Source organism: Octopus sinensis, linkage group LG8 (genome assembly GCF_006345805.1).
Source record: "Octopus sinensis linkage group LG8, ASM634580v1, whole genome shotgun sequence".
Taxonomy (NCBI): domain Eukaryota; kingdom Metazoa; phylum Mollusca; class Cephalopoda; order Octopoda; family Octopodidae; genus Octopus; species Octopus sinensis.
The window spans coordinates 93,134,022-93,140,021 of record NC_043004.1 but is presented as its reverse complement, the minus strand read 5'-3'; positions in this window follow the sequence as shown (position 1 = coordinate 93,140,021).

Below are 6,000 nucleotides of genomic sequence, written 5' to 3'. Positions count from 1 at the left end.
TAACAATCCTTGAACCCACTACCCTTGAACTTGCGTTTTATTTTATTGACCCTGAAAAGATGAAAGGCAATGCTGACTTCAGCAGGATTTGAACCCAGAATATAGAGAGCTGGAATAAGTACTATTGGGTATTTTGACCACTGCTTTCCCAACTCTGCCAATTTGTTACCTTAACCCTTTTGTTACTGCATTCATTTTGAGATGCTCTGTGTTTCTTTCAATTACTTTAAATATAACAAAGAATTTAGTAAAATAACTTGGTTATCATTCAGCTAGTGTTAGGAACATAAACTGTGACTAAGGATTGGTGGAAGATTTTAATTCAAAAATTAAAATCTTCACTGCAACTAGTCACAGATGACCTGAAAAGGGTCATCTGCACTGTACTACCCACTTTAAGCATAAAAAAAAAAAAAAATCACACTTCAGATGGTTCTAAAGTATTGTCAGCTTCAGTGGGGTTTGAACATACAACAAACTACATACAAGGAATTATCGTTTCAAATTTTGGCACAAGGCCAGCAATTTTCGGAGGTTTTTTTGGGGGGGAGGGGGAGTTGATTGCATTAACCCAAGTATTTGACTGGTACTTTATTTTATTAATCCTAAAAGGCTGAAAAGCGAAGTTGACCTCGGTGATATTTGAGCTCAGAATGTAAAAACCAGAAGAAATGCCACTAAACGTTCTGTCCACTGATTCTGCCAGCTCCTCACTGTTTTATCTTCATAATAATAAATATAATAACTTATAACATCTACACAAAGCCACATACTTAGCTAAAGGGACGTAAGTTAATTAAATTGATGCCAGGGGTTGATTTTTCAAAGAATCCAGTAGGGTTAGATCTCAGAATGTACAGGGCCGTGTCGGACAAAATACAACAATGTATTTCTTTTTCTTTTTCTCTACAACTGCTTCTGCCCTTCATCACACTAACAATCACTGCTTCATTGACTATGATGGTGATATATATATATATATGTGGAGGCGCAATGGCCCAGTGGTTAGGGTAGCGGACTCGTGGTTGTAGGGTCGTGGTTTCGATTCCCAGACCAGGCGTTGTGAGTGCTTATTGAGCGAAAACACCTAAAGCTCCACGAGGCTCCGGCAGGGGGTGGTGGTGAACCCTGCCGTACTCTTTCGCCACAACTTTCTCTCACTCTTTCTTCTGTTGGCCTGCTCGCTTAGCCAGCGGGGTGGCGTCATTTGAAGGCTAAAACAATGCGAAGCACATTGTGACCAGCGATGTGTAGCAACATCTGATAGTCTGGTCGGTCACGGTGATATATATATATATACATACATACACACACTCATTTTCTAGTCATAGTGTATAAAATCAACTTAGTTTTAAGTGGAAGTTGAAGAATGGGTGTCCTTCATAAGAGACAAAAATCTCTGCTTACACACAACATAAAGAAAACAGTTGTTAATGGTAGAAGTCATGCTCCAATCCAATGTTGTTGATAATAACAGCTGTTAATGTAATGATGGTAAATATAGTGATGGTAGTAATATTAGTAGTTGTAGAGATGGTGACAGTTATGATGGGTAATTGTGAGCCAGACTAAATAGTCAAGATCTACCCTATCAAGCTAAGGAGGTGGCTGATAACAGGTGCAATGATAGACAAACTCCCACCTATATATGTCTTTTTGTTGTTGTTTTAATTTTTGTTCAAAGGTGGCTATGAGAAAATGTACAGGCAGAGTTGTCCATTTGATCAATATATGCAAGCCAATCATTAATTTCACTAATGGTTATTACAGAGGAGTCAGAGATATAACTCCAAGTTTCACCAGGTCCTCGCACTAGTTTCAAATTTTGGCATAGGGCCAGCAATTTCTGGGACGGGGGAGGGGGACAGTTAGTCGATTACATCAACCCCAGTGCACAACTGGTACTTGTTTTATTGACCCCAAAAGGATGAAAGGCAAAGTTGACCTTGGCAGAATTTGAACTCAGAACGTAAAGACGGACAAAATGTTGCTAAGCATTTTGCCTGGCATGCTAACGATTCTGCCAACTTGCTGCCTCAATCCAGGTCCTCATATTAAAACAAAAAATCATTCTCTTACTATTATCATCACCAGTTCTGTTATTACCATCATCTTTATCATTAGTCACCGGGTGCAAGGGGTGCATTGTACTGCGTCTGGAAATTTGCTAGGATCACAAAAACTGTCTGCATACATTGAAGACTAACATTCACAGAAAGGAAGGAAGGCTGAAAAACTTTGCCCATGCTGATAAAACTCCTAACATACTTCACCATCATTGAGATCACTGTCACCATCAATGCCACAATCATTATCATCATCATTACAATCACACACACACACATATATATATATATATATATATATGTCATTAAACCACTATTGTTCCTGAAAGGTGATTTTTTTATACCTTCTACAGACTGCTTCAAGTTTACCAACTTTCTACGACTGGATCCTTGGATCCCACCTTTACACACATACATACACATGCAAAGACAACAGGCTTTCAAATAGATTCCATTTGCCAAATCCACTCATGAGGCATTAGATGGTTTGGGGTTATAGTAGAAAATACTTGCCCAAGGTGCTGCACAGTGGGACTCAACCCAAAACCATGTGGTTGCAAAGTGAACTTCTTAACCACACAGCCATGCCTGCACCTAAATATAAATATGTAGCAAAAATACACAAGGAAAACAAAAACCAAGGGGTTAATAATGTTATAGAACAAAACTAAGAAATATATTAAGAACAAACAAAAATAAAACCCCAAAAATGGTAACATCTTTTTTAATATATATTTATATGTATACACACACACACATGTATGTATATACCTTTTAGAAATTATAACAAAGATTTTCTCTTTTTATGCAACAAGATTGGTGCTTACTTCACATCAATAAGAAATTATACAACAGTTATTATTTACAAACTTTAGACTTTCCCCAACTAGAAACCCACTAGTAACCATAGCCTGGAAACGGGGAGGCAAGTGGAGAGAGAGAGAGAGGAGAGCAAAGCAAGGGAAGGTAACAACTAGAAGAATGGAGATGAAAGAACAGAAAAATAAAATTGTCAGGCTGAAGCAGGAGAGAAAACATTAAAAGAACGACACTTCGTAAATTTGTTGGGTAACCCAATTAATGTCTCATTTCATGTTGTCATGTATCAAAAAAAAGGTTATGTGAATCAGCCTCACCCCATTTACCCAGCATTCCTTTCAAAGCTTGTTGCTTCTACATAGCTTTGTAATTGGAGTGAGGTGAAGTGAATCAAGAAGAAAATATATATATATATATAAATAAAAGAACAAAAAAATGAACAGATTTCACAGAAGAATAGTTGCATGAAGGGACTGAATAGAAGGTATGATAAAGTTAAGTTTAGGTTAGGTGTTAATAAGTTGTCCTTTTTATTTTTAACTGTTACCAATCAAAACCATGACTTCTATTCTTGCAAGCAGACTATGTTATAGTCAGTCTGGTATTTGATGAAACAATTTATTTGACTGAATGGCTTGCTTTCTTTCTTTAACACTTAACCACCCAACTTAAAGTAAGGAGTAGAACAGGTTTATTTTAAGTCATTCAGTCAGATTGACTGACTGGAGCAAGCAGTATTAGGTGTCTTGCTCAGAGTCGCAATTCAGTGAAAATTACATAATCTGAAACTATGAACATGTAGTCCTACATGGTTCAACACCTTTAAACTGAACAGTCTTTATAAATTTTCTCTTAAGGATGATTAAAAAAATTTAAATTTTTATTTAAATTGTTGTAAGATTGAACAGAAAACAATAAACAAAGTGCAGATTGCACTTATGTGTTTCATATATATATATTAATTACAGAAAAGAAGTCACAAAGTGACGGTCTTGTCACCCCCAATATACTAAAGAATTAACATATTGGTTTCTAAGAGAAACAATAATACAAAGCTGCTTGATATGGGACCCCTGAAGTCCCAAAAATAAGAGCATGATACGAAATAAAATTTATGTATTCCAGGAACTGTTAGACTTAGTTCTGCTAGTTATGGAACTTGGTCCCTACAAACTGAGTTGTATTGGTTTAGAGGTATTTGAAGCTGTTATCTGAATCGCATATCATGTGTCCGCCATGTTGACCGAGAGCAGATGCTTTGATCACCAAGCATGTACCTTTGTGAAGCCAGTCAAACATTACTAAAGAGCTGATGTGTCTGCTGATCTATCATGCATGTCAACATCCTCCAAACATCATCTTTTGTAGTGTCATTAATCTGATGCCATGATGGTAGGGAATTACATCAGGGCTGTTGGGATTATCAAGGCAGACATTGCATTGATCTTTCATCTAAGTATGCTGACCATTTACAAATTGGGTGATGGCAGCTTATTAAAACAAATTCAACTGAAGGATTTAACTAAACCTGCACAGTAAAAAAAAGTAAACCAGGCTCACATTAGCTTCACCAATAAATATACCAGTTGTTCTGTCATCAGAACTTCCTATTCAATGAATTACAGTTCAGTATAAGTGGTAGAGTATTCCACAGACACTTGAACCTTTGATGTAATCCTCAGATGTCATCAGCATTACATTGTGTTATGGTGTCATATGTAGAGACAATCTGATGGATTGCTACACAATTGTCTGTTCAATTCCACTCCCACGCTATGGTAGAAGGCATTTTCTGGAGGTGTCATATCATGGTACTGAACCCAAGGACCTCATGATTACAAGTCAAACATGTTAACCATTCAGCCATATAACAATACAAGTATTAAGTACAAAAAAATCAACAGATTCTACCATTTCATTTAGTAAGTCATTTTTTGTATTTTTTTTTTACTATTACTGTCCACATGTAGAGGGGGCAGACAACAGTGGACAGTAGATGTACAGGATAGAGTCATGACCAGCTAGGATGATAAGGGGAAAATACTAATCCAAGTAAGAACTAAAGGGAGGAAGACAAAGGGGTGAGTAACGCAAGAACAACAACAACAACAACAGTTAGTATACTGCAGGAGATGTGGGGGGGGGAAGAAGGGCAGCAGCTGTAACTGGAGACTCAGAAGATGTAGCTTAGTGGTAAACAATAATCTCCTTTATTCATCACTTTTGGGTGTAATTTTATCATCATTACTATTTGGATACCATTGTGACACACACACACACACACACAGTTAAGGAAATGACCCATAAGAACACGGTATTATCTGAGGTCATCTTTACATTTCATTTTTCTGGGGTCAGTAAAAGGATCTAGTCATGTACTAGGGTTCACTTAATGGACTGTCCCCCTCCTACAAAATTTCTGGCAAGAAACTACTACTACTATTACTACTAATAGTAGCAGTAGTGTGGGTTGTTTAATTGGCTATGTTCATCAACCAATGACTGTGGCCTTACTAATATGCTTCAGATAATTACTATTGCTGTTATTCTTGTTAATATTACTGCTGTCAGGTCACAGAAAACTGAAACTTTGGATTCACCTGTAACTATATTACTGGCAATAATGCCTGTAAATTGTCCACTCCCAACAGAAGTTAGGAAACTTGAGTGTGTGTGGATAAGAGAAAAAAATACTTTTGGTTTTTTTGTTTTGTAATGCCAAAATATAGGGGTAAAAAGTAAGGGCTGTCACTGATTTTCATTCAAACACTAAAGTAAAACCAAGAAAACTGAAAAAAGAACTACTTGGTAGAAGTCTAATAAGGCAAAGAAGAGACGGCTGGTAAAGAGAACTGGATGATGCAACCCTTCTGGCTAAATAAGCAGACTAACATTGCCCCCTGATCAGAAGACTATTCCATTTACAGCTGAGTGAAACAGAGCAACATGAAATGAAATTATTTTGCTGAAGAACACAATGCGCCACCCAGTCCAGGAACTGAACCCACAATCTAGTAATTGTAAATGCAACACCCTAACCACTAGGCCACACACCTTCACTGCTACTACTACTAATGATAATGATAATCATTTCTAAATTAGGCATACAACCAGC